This window comes from Aquarana catesbeiana, linkage group LG03, assembly GCF_042186555.1.
Source record: "Aquarana catesbeiana isolate 2022-GZ linkage group LG03, ASM4218655v1, whole genome shotgun sequence".
NCBI classification, from domain to species: Eukaryota; Metazoa; Chordata; class Amphibia; order Anura; family Ranidae; genus Aquarana; species Aquarana catesbeiana.
The window spans coordinates 589,197,385-589,212,777 of NC_133326.1; positions in this window are offsets into that span (position 1 = coordinate 589,197,385).

The following is a 15,393-nucleotide window of genomic DNA, read 5'->3' on the forward strand; positions in this document are numbered from 1 at the left end:
GGGCGTGGTCTTGGGCTTGGGCTATCTTCAGCCTCAGGCTGGTGACTTGGGGAGGCCCTGTGATCCTTGGACTGTTGTCTGAGTCTTTTCTCCCCTATGATAATTCAACAAAAGGTATAGTTAAAACACAGTGATATTTTATATTTTTAAAAATAATCTGAAACGTTGGTTATGAGTTGTGGACAATTGCCTTTTTTTGTCCTCAAAAATTTAGAAGACAGGATGAACATTACCTATGAACAACAATTATAAATAATACACATTTTCATGCAAGTTTCACAGATGCAGACACCTCAATGATCACCTATGTGTATTACCCCTCAAAAATTTCTTTATGGTCACATAGTACACTAGTGCTCGTGAGTCCAGATGTGGAACCAGCTGCTGTGCCCTGTCCTTAAATTACACTGAATCATTTTTGAAGAAGCATTATATTTTCCAACACATCTACACCACATCAACAAATTTTGGGAATACGAAAAATTATCGAGACCTAAATGTATATGTCCAACCCTGTACCATCGTATTTGGCGAAAAAAACCCGTCATTTTCTTTAGTATCATATGTCTTTTACAAAGAACGGTCTTTACGAACAATGCTGTATAAATAAAAAAATATGGATCAGCATGCAAATTAAGTATCTCAATAGGAAAACACAACAAGTACTTACTTTTTTTAAGCAGCTTCTTTATTCGCCAATATTGTTCTGGCTCCCGACTTTTGATGTCAGACCACCGCTTCCTCAATTGTTCTTTTGAACGTTTAGTGCCAAATTTAGCTTCTAGAGCGGTGAAAACTGAGGACATTATTTTGTCCTTGCGCATATTCAGTCGTGTGTACGGTCTTTTTTTGCCATCGTAGTCCTCCCTTCTCAATATGGACACCATCTCCACCATCTCTTCAAAAGCCATGTTGGTGGCCTTATATCTCCTCAGGGATGTGGATGGTTGTGGCTCCGGGCTTTCCTCCGCGCTACTTCCACTGATTCTCTCCGCCATCTTTCTCTATCTACTCCCACTGCGCAACGAAGAGTGAAAGGGCAGGGACAAATCGTACTAAAGAACGTCAGGAGCGGCCGACGCAGGCGGAGCATGACACATGCGCAGTGTATATAAAGCTATTACGATGGCCTGCGTATGTCCGTGCGGAAGTAGCGAGCGTCAGAAATGAAGGTTGGATTAAACGTGGGTGTGTGTGTGTGTGTGTGTGTGTATATGTGTCCCCTAGATTCTTCACAAAATAATTCTGGGAGTTCTGACTGACATTACAGTTTTGATCTTGTGTCTTGTCTTTCAGCAACAATGAATCCCTTTAAAGAGGCTGATTTTTTGTCGAGATTTATCGATTTATATCAGGAAAACAAAAACCTGTGGGAGGTCAAACACCCACTTTATTTCAATCGAGCTGTAAGGAAGGCAACACTGGGCACACTTTTAGAATTTGTGAAGACTCGAGTCCCCCAGGCAGACCTCAAGTTTGTGGACAAGAAAATTGGTATCTTGCGAAACATGTATAAGGGGGAACACAATAAAATCCAGGAGTCGCTCAGATCCGGAGCTGCAGCCAACTAAGTTTATGTAACCAAAGTTGTGGTACTACCACAAAATGCGATTCCTGGATGACCAGACCGAAGCCAGGCAATCACTTTCGACCCTTCCCCCCACCCTTCCCCCCACCCTCCAGCCTTCCCCCCACTCTTCCCTCCAGCCTTCCATCCACCTCCACCCCAGCTGAGGAGTCCCAGGAAGAACTGGGCCTTTTCAGCCTTGATGAAGTGGATGCGCCCAGCTTCAGGCAGGTATCCTTTTTTGGGGAATTTGTGATTGTGTAAATGTTATTAATGATGTTAACGTGTCAAATTTGTAAGTGCTTCATAAAAAATGACTTCATCACAAATATTAATATGTAGACATATCACTAGACAGTAGTGGCCAAAAATATACTTCTGCATAGGTGTGCGCAGCCTCTTGCATTAGGGTGTGCACCCCAAAGCTCAAATACATATGCATGTGTATATGTACTGATGGTGTCAGTAGGGCAGTGGACAGTGTCATTATTTTTATTTTATTTTTAAATAAATTATTGTATTTTGTAACAATTTTTTGGTGGATGTAATATCAGTGGTCTAAACAGGGGGGAATATGCACCACACAAGGCGAGTAGGGTGTGCCCAGGAACACCTGGCACACCCTGTGCGCACGCCTATGTACTTCAGATATTGTTGATCAGCTGGAATAATGGTGGGGTCAAATAGCTAGCCTTTAATATTTGTAGAGAATTATATTTGCAAGTCATGAGCTGAAAATTGTGTGTGATTGCGTAACCCAAAATTAAAACTATGTCCCTTTTTTGACACAGGATGACCTCAGCCAGGAGGAGGCCTTGACCAGTGGGAGAGAGGAGGAGGCCGTGGCTGGGCCCAGTAGAAGCTGCACGGAGTGTCAGGTGCCTCCCCTCCGCATTCTCACCAAAAGGCCCAAAAGAATGACCCAAACTGAGGAGGAATCCCTAGCCCTCATTCGGGAAGCCAGCCAAATCCTCAGCACACCACCCAATGCAGAGGAGGCGTATGGGACATATATGGCTACCAGATTGCTGGAATTGGAAAAGGGGCAACGCCTCCTCTGTGAGGGTTTAATTTTTCAGGCCTATCAGAAGGGCTTGAGAGGGGAGCTTACTGCTACAACCTATCTAGCAGATGAAGCCACTCCTCCTCCTCCTCCTCCTCCTGCCCCAAGTACACCACCAGAGGCCCAGCCTCCGAGGAAGGCTGCAGCGAAGCGTGGAGGGAAGGCTGCAGAGAAGCCTGCAGGGAAGGCTCCACGGAAGAGTCAAAAGTGATTGCCTGGCTTCTGTCTGGTCTGACTGTGCTCCCTGTGCTCCCTAGTCGCAAGATACCAATTTTCTTGTCCTAAAACTTGATGTGTGTCCTGGGGGACGAAAGGCTTCACAGATTCTAAAAGTGTCTCCAGTGTTGCCTTCCTAATTTTTGTTTAACCCAAATAAATGGATTTTTTAGTTACCTTACATTACATTATTGACTATGTGTTTTGAGTCCAAAACGACATTTTGTTTGGGAGTAGGCAGGTACAGGTCAAAAAGACTATGGGGTTGATTTAATAAAAGCAAATAGACTGTGCACTTTGCAGAGGGCAGTTGCCCTCTGCAAGTGCAATTGCTCCAGCCCTTAGGAAATGAGGTAAGGCTTGACTTTGCAAAGAGTACCCAATCCCGTGCAAGGAAAATTCAAAAATCAGCATTTTTGCTTGCACGTGATTGGATGATGGAAGTCAGCAGAGCTTCTGCTCATTTACTAAGCTCTGGAGCAACTTTTCTTGCTCTTTTTTCCCTTTAGTAAATCAACCCCTATGTGTGTTTTTTCCAAAAGGCAAAATCATTTCTAAAATCAAGTGCAAAGTACTAATGATGATTGCACTTTAGAAATTGCACTGCAAGTGCACTTGTTGGAAGTGCAGTCGCTGAAAATCTGAGGGGAAGAGCTGAAATGAGGGGAAGCTCTGCTGATTTTATCATACAATCATGTGCAAGAAAAAGGTTTTATTTTTTTGGGGTTCCTTGCATGTGCCCCTCGGATCCACAGCGAAGGCACTTCTAAATGCTCTTTCTGTGCAATTCCAAGTAGAATTTGCATTTGTAGTGAAAAATGAATTTGCCTTTGGAAAATAAACCCCTCTATGTCTAATTAACAAGGGACACCAACCTCATTAAGGTTCATTAAAACAACACAAAATATTAATATTATTGTGGTAACTTGAAAAAAAAAAAAAGGTTTGTATAATTTAGCACACATTGTAAAATAGATAGTGTTTAAATCTAAAAAAAAAGAGTCCTAAATCTAATTTAATACTTTATTTATGGAGATCTGGCTTTTTAAAAATATCATATTAGTCATGGCATGAGGATAAATCATGAAGAAAGTACTTTGTGAGAACTCTGTGTGAATAAAAAGCAACCAAACAACTTCATTCCTCTCGCAATATAAAGAAAAAAAAAAAAAAACGCTGTATTAAAAGATCACAGAAGAGGAATGTGCTAGCTTCAATACGAAGGCTAGTTTTACCAGACCGAGCGCTTCCGTCTTGTAATTGCTTCAGAGCATGCGTCAGTTTGAGTTTGTCGGACTAGCACACAGACGACCGGTTTGTCTGCTAGAAAGAAGAGTATGTCGGATAGATTTAAAACATGTTTCAAATCTAAATCCGTCCAACTTTTGAGCAAAGTCCGCTGGAGCCCACACACGATCGAATTGTCTGACGAAATCCAGTACGCCGGATCAAGTCTGCCGTAAAGTCCGCTCGTGTGTACGTGGCATTGGACTCACAGTTAACCCCTTGATGTAACCCTTTCCCAGCCAGTGTCATTAGTACAGTGTACAGTATTATCACTGTATTACTGTATTATCACTGCACTAGTGACATCAGTGTCAGTTTATGACCCCGCCAGCCAGTGTCAGTTAGTACCAGATTGCCCGCAGAGGGGCACAGTGCCCCCTCACATCAGAGCATGGTACAGTGCCCCCCGACATCAAATCATGGCACAGTGCCTCCTTACATCTGAGAATGGCACAGTAGTGCCCCCTGACATTAGAGCATGGTACAGTGCCCCCTGACATCAGATCATGGCACAGTGCCCCTTACATCAGAGCATGGCACAGTAGTGCCCCCTGACATCAGAGCATTGCACAGTGCCCCTTTACACCAGAGCATGGCACAGTGTCCCCTGACATCACATCAGAGCATGGTACAGTGTCCCCTGACATCAGAACATGGCACAGTGCCCCCTGACATCAGAACATTGCACAGTGCTCCCTGACATCAGAACAGGGCACAGTGCCCCCTGACACCAGAGCATGTCACAGTGCCCACTGACATCAGTGCATTGCACAGTGCCCCCTGACATCAGAACAGGGCACAGTGCCCCCTGACATCAGAGCATGGCACAGTGCCCCCAGACATCAGAAACATGGCACAGTGCCCCCTGACATCAGAGCATTGCACAGTGCCCCCTGACATCAGAACATGGCACAGTGCCCCCTGACATCAGAACATGGCACAGTGCCCCCTGACATCAGAACATGGCACAGTGCCCCCTGACATCAGAACATGGCACAGTGCCCCCTGACATCAGAGCATGGCACAGTGCCCCCTGACATCAGAACATAGCACAGTGCCCCCTGACATCAGAACATGGCACAGTGCCCCCTGACTTACCAGTTAAGTCATCCCTATATGCTAGCTGGACAAGAAAGCAACTTGGCAGCTCCTGGAGGAGGGGGAGGCAGATGGGGGAGAGAGGGGAGGGAGATGAGGGACTGCTCACTCACCTGGCTGGTAACTATAGGATCACACAGGACAGTGTAGCAGCCCCCATGGATCTTCCAGCTGCTGTACATAAACTCTCCCGCCCCCCACATATCTCCTTTCTCAGACACAGGCTGCACACAAGGATTGCAGTGTGGGTGGGGCAGACACAGGGGGTGGGGCCTGGAGGAGCCAGAGAGGATTGAGCCTTTTCTCCTCTCCTGTTCAGGCAGTGTGGAGGGGGGAGGAGGGATATCTGCTGGCAGAGTCTTGTAAATTAAGTGAAATCTACCCTCCTAGATTCGCTCCTGGCTCCCCACTAGATGCTGCTTACCTCCTATCCTATGGCAGTAGAAGAGGCACTGGAGAGCAGGCGGAGTGCAGCTGTATCACTCTGCCACCTATAGTAAGAGATCACTTGCTGGAACTATAGAGGAAGCATCTGGTCCTGGGGGCACAGTCATGCTGTACGCGGCAGCCCCAGCTCTTAAAGGGGATGTACAGGTACACCCATTTGCCCACCGCTGCCATTGTGCCGACGTATATCGGCGTGCAGCGGTCGGCAAGTGGTTAATTTGGCATTCCTACATGGCTGCAGATGCAGAAAATTTTAAATGTATCTTGTATGTAGATGATATATATATATAGATATCTATCTATCTATCGATCTATCTATAGAGTCAAAGACAAATCTTTTCAGAACTTTTTCCACCTTTAGCCCTGGTTCACACTGGAGCGTTTTGACGTGCGATTTGACATGGCAAATTGGCGTCAATGGCACCATCCTAATCAGTGCGACACCGCATCTGCGACGCCACATTTATTTAATTTTTTTGGGTTGGGGGGCTTTAGTGAAATATTAGAGGTCTAAACAGACCCCTGATTTTTCACTTTTGAGAAATGGACTGTAGAAATTCCCCAGGGCCTTTCTTTGCAGCCTCAGCTGCACTGGGTGGTGAATGAATAGGAAGGGCTCTGGGCTGAGTGGTTTCCTGTTCAGTCACAAACTGAAACATAGTAAACACAGTTTACTATGTTTCAGTTATGAATGGACACAGATGTGATCAGTACCGGTCACCCACTGTGTTCATTCAGAAAATAAAAAGGCCTGTATATGACATATTTACCAGCCCCTTCCCCTGCTCTCCATCCTAAAACATAACCTGTAGCAGCCGGTGGGAGAGGGGAGAAGGTAAGCCAGCAGTGGGGGGGGGACACGTGGGGGGGACATGGGGGATTGGCACCACACAGCGCACACCTGGAACACTCCGTGCACACGACTATGGCAGGAATGACTCTTGTTTATCCAGTATTGTTCTTTTTTACAATAAACTAATTTATTTTTACCCACCTAGATTCGCCCCTGGCTCCCCACTAGATGCTGCTTACCTCCTATCCTATGGCAGCAGAAGAGGCACTGGAGGGCAGGCGGAGTGCAGCTGTATCACTCCGCCACCTATAGTAAGAGATCACTTGCCGGAACTATAGAGGGAGCATCGGGAAATGCGGCCAGCTGTCAGCTTACTCCGTGGCTGCAGTTCTCATAAGGGGAGTCTAGGGGGTATACTTACCAATCAAAATGGTCTCACTGGCAGCACTGTCACTGCCAGTGAGTGTCCATTAGCAAACCCAGCATTTTCCCTAGAAAGAAGCCCTGGCTGTCACAGGGGGGATTAGGGTGTGCCCAGGCACACCCGGCACACCCCGTGTGCATGCCTGTGCCCTTATCCCTTTATTTATTGAGCACCACTTTATAGTTCCTTTATGGCATACCCTTAGTTGCCAAGAAGTAACGGATTTTTTGTTTTAATAAGACTGCAAGTGTCCTGAATTGATCGGCATTTTCTGTTTAATATTGCCCTCATAGCCAATAGTCTTCTGCTTTCCCGGCCTTGACTACAGAATCAGCAGCTGCTTCTCATCGTGTTCAACATTTTACATTTTTCTTTTACTTCTCTTTAAAATTATAGTAATTATTATTATTATCTTGTATTCTTTGAATTACAACAGTTGGCTGAAGCCAGTCAGGCAACCAAAAAGTATTTGAAATATATTACAATAAATTGCTCATCTTCTTTTCCTTCATGAATATCCATTGGCGGTTAAATCAGATTTTTGTTGAGTTGAGGCTGTCATAGTGAATGTGAATACAGTCTAACCAAGGAGCTCTCTGTCTTTATCTAATCTCTGGGGAGAATTGATATCTAGAGATTAAAACATTTCAAGACTAGAAAATGGAGATGGGATGGCAATTATGTATTTATGTATATCTACATTTATCTAATATCTGGGCTATGAATGTAATTGGCCGTACTGTATGCATGTATGTGTCGTGATCTATATTCTTACTGGAATTACAAATGTCATCAACCAAACAGCTATACGCTCACAAGTAACAGGCACAGAAAGAAAAACTTTGACAGCTAAAATTACTAGATTGGCCTTAAAAAGAAAAAAAAAACACCACAGAATGTTCCTTTATATACAAATTGTGGTATGCTTTTTAATTCACCAATATAACTGCACAGAATGTGTTTAACCACTTCAGCCCCGGAAGATTTTACCCCCTTCCTGACCAGAACACTTTTTGCGATTCGGCACTGCGTCACTTTAACTGACAATTGTACGGTCGTGTGACATTGCACCCAAACAAAATTGACATCCTTTTTTTTCCCCACAAATAGAGCTTTCTTTTGATGGTATTTGATCACCTCTGTGGCTTTTATTTTCTGCGCTATAAACAAAAAAGAGCGACAATTTTGAAAAAAAAACGCAATATTTTTTACTTTTTACTATAATAAATATCCCCCAAAAATATATATAAAAAAATATTTTTTTTTTTTCCTCAGTTTAGGCCAATATGTATTCTTCTACATATTTTTGGTAAAAAAAATATGCAAAAAGTGTATATTGATTGGTTTGCGCAAAAGTTATAGCGTCTACAAAATAGGGGATAGTTTTATGGCATTTTTATTATTAATTTTTTTATTAGTAATGGCGGTGATCTGCAATTTTTATCGGGACTGCGACATTATGGTGGACACATCGGACACTTTCGACACTATTTTGGGACCATTGTCATTTATACAGCGATCAATGATATAAAAATGCACTGATTACTGTGTAAATGACACTGGTAGGGATAGGTCGCCATTGTGCCGACGTATATCGGCGTGCAGCGGTCGGCAAGTGGTTAATTTGGCATTCCTACATGGCTGCAGATGCAGAAAAATTTAAATGTATCTTGTATGTAGATGATATATATATATATATATATAAATATAGATATCTATCTATCTATCTATCTATCTATATATATATATATATATATATATATATATATATATATATATATACAGTGGATATAAAAAGTCTACACACCCCTGTTAAATTATCAGCTTTCTGTGATGTAAAAAAATGAGTCAAAGATAAATCTTTTCAGATTTTTTTCCACCTTTAGCACTGGTTCACACTGGAGCGTTTTGACGTGCGATTTGACATGGCAAATTGGCGTCAATGGCACCATCCTAATCGGTGCGACACTGCATCTGCGACGCCACATTTATTTAATGGACTGTAGAAATTCCCCAGGGCTTTTCTTTGCAGCCTCAGCTGCACTGGGTGGTGAATGAATAAGAAGGGCTCTGGGCTGAGTGGTTTCCTGTTCAGTCACATCAACTGAACAGCATCAACTGATGCATAGTAAACACAGTTTACTATGTTTCAGTTATGAATGGACACAGATGTGATCAGTACCGGTCACCCACTGTGTTCATTCAGAAAAGAAAAAGGCCTGTATATGACACATTTACCAGCCCCTTTCCCTGCTCTCCATCCTAAAACATAACCTGTAGCAGCCGGTGGGAGAGGGGAGAAGGTAAGCCAGCAGTGGGGGGGGGGACACGTGGGGGGGACATGGGGGATTGGCACCACACAGCGCACACCTGGAACACTCTGTGCACACGGCTATGGCAGGAATGACTCTTGTTTATCCAGTATTGTTCTTTTTTACAATAAACTAATTTATTTTTTTCAATTTTCTAATATGTAAGTGTGGTAAATTTTTTGTTTAAAGAATAGGTGTTGGTTATTCAGGAACACTTGCAAACATAAACTGATACAAAGCACAAAAAAGTAACAAGTTAACAGCTTGCAAATAAAATAAACCAATACAGAAACGTTTTAACATTAATACATAAATGCATCAAAAAATGTCTTAGCAATATAATATATAATTCCGCATAGACTTCTTCTATTTTTAACAGTGATTCTAATCAATCAAGCTTGCAAAATCTTCTATGCCTGTCACACTTTGAGGTTAATTTACTAAAGCAGTGGTCCCCAACCTTTTTGGCACTGGGGACCGGCTGCGTGGAAGAAAATTGTGCCAAGGAACGGGGGGGGGGGGGGGGTCACATGGGGGGTAAATGATTTTTCGTGGGCAGTGGCTGGTGTTAGCGCTTCAATCATCATGTCGCAATGCTTGATATGGTGTCAGGGTGATTGAAGGGCATTCTTTTTATTGTTACATTGTAGTGATCAATTAAATAGTTCAACTCAACATAATGCAGAGCCCTGAGCATGTCACTTGCCACTGTCGTCGCCTGCCACCAGATGTGGATTGTCACTTGCCACACCACCTGCCACAAGATGTGGATTGTCACTTGCCACACCACCTGCCACAAGATGTGGATTGTCACTTGCCACGTTGTCCATCACCAGATGTGGAATGTCATTTGCCACCTCACCTGTCACGTTCTCTGTCACCAGATGCAAAATGTCACTTGCCACGCCACCTGCCACATTGCCTATCACCAGATGCGGAATGTCACCTGCCACGTCACTTGCCTCATTGCCTGTCACCAGATGCAGAATGTCCCTTGCCACGCCACCTTCCACATTGCCTGTCACCCAACGCGGAATGTCACTTGCCATGTCACCTGCCACGTTGCCTGTCACCAGATGCGGAATGTCACTTGCCACGTCACCTGCCACGTTGCCTGTCAATAGATGCGGAATGTCACCTGCCACGCCACCTGCCACGTTGCCTGTCACCAGATGCGGAATGTCACTTGCCACCCTGCCTGCCACCACTGCATTGGTGGCAGCACTGGTCCATTTAGCACAGAGGCAGGCCTCTGTGCAGTGGTAGGTTCTGAATGAAGGCAGAGGAACAGTGATGCAGGGTGGGCAGTGAGAGATGATGTTATCTCTCTGTTCCCCACCGCACCTCTGACACTGAGGCTGACAGGACACTGGCTGTGAGGGCAGAAGAGCGGTGATGCGGGGGGCGGAGAGAGATGATGTTGTCTCCGCTTGCCGGCTCAGTTCTTCCATCCACCGCTCTCATATGCCAGCTGCTCGGCTGTCTCATGATTAATGATGTCTTGAAAGGTGCCTGCACTTTCCTGCCGTGCAACATGTTGGGCCCCTTTCTGCCCCCTTTTTGCCCACTATGGGTTGTGCTGGGGAATAGATGTGGTTGGCCGGGTGCCGGGCAGGACCAGCACAGGTTTCTAATAAGTAGAGTATGAAAGCTATATGTACGTGGGCATGTGGATATGCGTTTACGTTTGCATGTATGGGTGTTAGGCCTGAGGGTATGTTTATGTATGTATTTGTGTATGTATGTCTGTCAGATATGGATATGTGTGTGTCAGGATATGGGTGTATCTGTGTACTATATGCTTTATACTTGTATTTACATGCTTCCTTAGGTTTACATATAGGGTTTCCTCTTTAGTGTCCTTTAGTTTCGCTGAAGGTAGTATCCAATATATTTTGTAAACTGTATACTTCAGGCTTTTAGGGGGACATCAGCCACGAAGCTGAACCAACACACAGTTCCCTGTGTGCAATGGCAGCACTGGCAGTATCAAATGGTATCAATCTTTCATTCTATCATATACTGCCACACAAGATTGACTATCAGGTCACATATAGATATAATAGAAGCTACAAGCTACTAGAAGCTATTATGCAGGTCTAAATGGCCATCTGAATCAGGAGGAATGTAGTGTGTGTATTGTTCTTTTTTCGGTTCTTCCTTTTCTTCCTTCCAAGGGGAAGAGATAAAGGGTAAATGATTTTTTATTGTTCAATCTATCTTTTTTGTTTTGTTGTTGGCTCAATGAAACATGAGTCACACCAGGGTAGCTGGAATACTGCCTTATGGCCGACGGCAGGGTACCCATAGGGAATACGTCCATGCCATAGTGCATGGTAGACCCTCAGTTTTCCGTTTTAATAGCTACCTAAGGGATAAATCTCTCTTTTTTTTCCCTCTTCTTTTTTTCTCAGGTGCTAGGGCAGGAGATATAGGCTGTAGGATGTAGACTAGAAATATGGTCTGAGCGTCTCCGCCTCTGTAGTCGTGTTCCACTTTCCCCCAAATAGGTTTGTGCCCCCCCCCCCTGCTCTCCCTTCTAGGACAATTTTTTAAATGTATTTTTTGTTTGGGAGGGGACCGCAGGGGTGGGTAGGCTCTATATATAGCCACTTTAGTATAGGTTTTTTTTTTTTTTTCAGTTCTCTCTGCTATCCCCTTTCGGCTGGTGCATTGGATGTAAATGATGGGATTCGCTATGACTAATGTAAGATGTGTATCCTTGAACGTCAATGGGTTGAATATTCCCAAGAAAAGAACAACAGTCCTGTGTGAACTCTGGTGTATGAGGGCACAGGTTGCATTTATACAAAAAACAAATTTTCAATTTGGAAAGATACCTAAACTTTACAACCAGCGATACTCACAGGTATTCCATAGTACATCCCCTGTCTCTAAGACAAGGGCATCCTGTTTTCAGGGTCGGTGTCATGGTCTCCTGTCGATCAGAAGAGTAATCAGGAAGGACGCTATTTGTTTTTTAAAGGAGATCTGGCCGGCCGCAGCGTCCCGTTAGCCTCTATCTACTTACCTAATCAAGCACAGTTGAGCTGTCTAAATGAAACTCTCAATGTCTTACAGGGCTTTATGGAAGGGGGATTGATTATAGGAGGAGATCTTAACATAGCCCTTGACCCACTGATAGACACCTCCAGGTCATCCACTCACTTGTTATATTCTTATCTTAGACGAGTGGTAGACGTCTGGCGGGTCCATCATCCAACTGACCGCGACTATACTTTTTTTTCATTCCCACATGACAGCTACTCTCGAATAGACTATGTAATTGTCTCCCTTTTCTTTTACCAGATGTAGTAAGCTCACCAATTGGCATACAGACTTTGTCTGACCATTCTCGGACCGTAATAGATCTACGTTTAGATACTCCCGAAACTAGACTCTGGGTGTGGAAACTCAATGAATAATTGATCCAGGAAGGCCCACTGAGAAAGGAACTTTCCCTGGCCCTGGCCAGAACTTTCTCTGAAAACGATTCGGAGGATATTTCCCCGTTGACACTATGGGAAACCCATAAATGTGTGATGCGAGGTCCGCTGATTCAAAAGTCGACAGAACTGTGGAAAAATAGGCAGGCCACACTTCAAAATCTGTTAAATCTGCTATCAAACTTAGAATCCATGCAGAAAAAATCTCTCACTCTCACTGTAGCAATAGGTTCAGTGAGAAAAATTGGACTCTTTGCTCATGCACAACTCTAAGACACAGTTTCACAGGGTCAGAAACGGGTATTATGAACATAGAAATAAATCAGGTAAACTGCTGGCCCACTTGCTCAGGGAAATCTCTCGTAGAAATTACATCCCACATATTGACACCAGTAGAGGGAAACGCTGTAATATGTCCCGTGAAATATCTGAAGTCTTCTGAGAAGTTATAAAGGGAAGAATAATATTATCGACCCCTTTATCTATGGATCAGTCTGTGGAAAAGCAACAGTTGATTCGGGAATATTTATCCTCTTCGGGTCTTCCATTGATACCTGAGGAGGCGCACAAATCAATGAATGCTCCCATCTCAACCGAGGAGAACCTGGTCTCTATTAAGTTACTTAAACCGCATAAGGCGCCTGGCCCAGAGGGCTATACGGCAGCTTACTATAAGGAATTCGCCTTAATCTTAGCACCGAGATTCATACAAACGTTTAATTCCATTCTGGCAGACCAGCCGTTATCCAAGGACACGCTTAGGGCATATATCACAGTGATCTCTAAAGAGGGTAAGGACCACGCCCAGTGCATGAATTACCGACCTATCTCTTTGTTAAATGTGGATTTGAAGATTCTTACATGTATTTTGGCGCCAAGACTTCAACCTCACCTCCAGAATGTCATCCACCCTTATCAAGGCAGGTTTATGCCTAGTAGGAGGCGAAGGATAACACTACCAGAGCTCTTGACATCATACATCTGGTTCATTCTCGTAAAATACCTCTATGTATGCTCTCCTCTGACACAGAGAGGGCTTTTGACAGGGTGGATTGGACTTTTCTGAAGGAGACTGTCAGGGGATGTTATACACAACATCCAATGCAGGTGATCATTGGCTGCACCAAGGAATCAGGGACAAGCGAGTAAATGAATAAAAAAGTATGTTTATTGTTAATGATAAAGACACACATGAAATCAAGACAGAAAACCAAAAACAAGTAAATGGTGAACACAGCAAACCCCCAAACCCACCTAACTACCTATCTAACTAATATAATACATGAGCAAGGAAACAAACATGAAATAAAAAATAAGGCATGGGCAAAAGCAACAAGGGAACAGAAACCAGGAATAATGAAGCAGACCAAGGAGCAAGGAACGGGAAACAGGACTCAAGGACAGGATACACAAACGGGGTCCAGGAACAAACAGGAACAGGCTGGAACAAGAGCAGGTACTGGCAGGGACAAGGGCTTAGCAGAGGAATTCTGAAGCACTGAGGCTAGTTCAGAGCGGGTTTCTATAGTCCAGCAAACCCATGACAGGTGTGCTTGATGGCAAGTCTGAAGTTCAGGCAGGGAGACACCCGCTGGTGGCCACCGGAATTACACCCTTTTGGTGCTGAATGTAATAGTGCCACCAGCTGGTGAAACCGGAGATGACACCGTTCCTGACAGAGACGCTTATACATATTGAAGTTGGGAAGGCCTTTAGCAAATGAATAGGTGTAATATATTCCACCCCGTCTGTGGCTGTCAGAATCAACGAGGTACAGTAGGTGACTGCAATATTGTGTCAATCTCGCCGCTGTTATCGGCGAAATTGACACCTGTGAGCCCTGTTGCGGGAGCCAGTATAAAAAAAATGGTGTGGGGGTCCCCTCCAAAATCCATACCAGACCCTTATCCGAGCATGCAGCCCGGCCAGTCAGGAAAGGGGGTGGGGATGAGCGAGCAGCCCCCCTACCCCAAAGCACCTTGTCCCCATGGTGATGAGGACAAAGGCCTCTTCCCGACAACCCTGGCCGTTGGTTGTCGGGGTTTGCGGGCGGGGGGGCTTATCAGAATCCAGGAGCACCCTTTAATAAGGGGACCCCCAGATCCCGGCCCCCTACCCTATGTGAGTATGGGGGTAGATCGTACTCCTACCCATTCACCTGGGGGAAAAAGTGTCAATAAAAAAACACACTAGACTGGTTTTTAAAGTAATTTATTAGGCAGCTTCGGGGGTCTCTTTCGACTCCTCCGCTCTCTCCTGCCTCTTCTCCCAGTCTTCGGTTCTTCTCCCGCTCTCTGGTTCTTCTGCCGGGCTCCTCCGATATCCTCTGCTCTTTTGCCACTCTTTTGCTAGCGTTGGCCCGGTCTTCTCCGTTGTCTTCTTCCCTCTTCTCTTCTACCGATGTTGACATGACTCTCTCTCCCGTTGGAATGCCGTGTGTGCTGTGCGCAACGACTTATATAGGCATGGGGCGTGGTCACCGGGTGATGTCACCCGGTGACCCCGCCCCTTATGATGTCACAGTCCCATCATGCCCCGGGTGCGAGATATTATTAAACAACTCACTGAACTTGATTTGTGATTAGACCCAGCCAGCTATCTTCTCCACCTCTCAGATTTTTCAAAGTGTAAATATAAAAAATCAATGGTGGCCTACCTTTTGAATGCGGCTAAGGACTGCATTACGACCCTATGGAAGCAGGAATCACCTCCCTTGATCTCGCTTTGGCTTACTAAAATA